A 687-nucleotide genomic window follows, 5' to 3' on the forward strand; every position below is an offset into this window, starting at 1 on the left:
CATGTTGTACCAGGAGGGCGTTAGAGTCGGGCTTGTTACGACAGTAGTGCACGTACATGTTGAACTTCTGAGCCTGAGGATGGACAGAAGTGGTGGATTAGTGGATTAGGAAACTGTAGAACTCAGAAAAAGGGAACCCTATGGGACTCCTGAAAGCCTGATTGGGTCCAAAATCTAATAATCAAATATACATGTGCTCTAAACATGTTTGACAAATTTAATCAAATAAAAATACATAGTTTTTCGGGAGTTGATGGAAAAAAACCCACTCTAAAATAAAATCCCAATTGGTCCAAAAATTACATGATAGTTTTTCGGGAGTTGATGGAAAAAACTCACTCTAAACATGAGAAATTTCCTAGTGTGTGTAGAATATGTTTGCCAAAGTTCATCAATATCTGACCCATTATTCTGTAATGTTTGCGGAAAAAACAGACAAACAAACCAAGTGCAAAACCCCCGAGTTAAAAACTTCAAATTCACTTTGTTCGCATCTTGATGGAAGACTTTGTGAAGTTCCATACGAATTATGAAATGAAATACCTACATAACAACATAACTAACACTCTTCACTTTGTTCGATCAAAAAAGCACAATCTCCTTACCCATGTAACAAAGCAATGGCCCAGATCTTCCGGCATGTTCTCATACTTCTCCAGCTCCTTCAGGAAAATATCCCGATGGAAG

The 687-nt window shown here is 38.0% G+C and overlaps 1 long non-coding RNA gene across 1 annotated transcript; it reads right to left on the bottom strand.

The window, feature by feature from the left end:
* Positions 1-25: 25 nt before the first annotated feature.
* LOC113473416 lies at positions 26-687 on the bottom strand. Its single transcript, XR_003395393.1, has 2 exons — positions 606-687; positions 26-73 (listed from the first exon to the last, which is right to left on the bottom strand). It is a non-coding gene; the product is annotated as an uncharacterized LOC113473416 (long non-coding RNA).

The sequence above is a fragment of the Diaphorina citri genome, unplaced genomic scaffold (assembly GCF_000475195.1).
Source record: "Diaphorina citri unplaced genomic scaffold, Diaci psyllid genome assembly version 1.1 scaffold29772, whole genome shotgun sequence".
NCBI lineage: Eukaryota > Metazoa > Arthropoda > Insecta > Hemiptera > Psyllidae > Diaphorina > Diaphorina citri.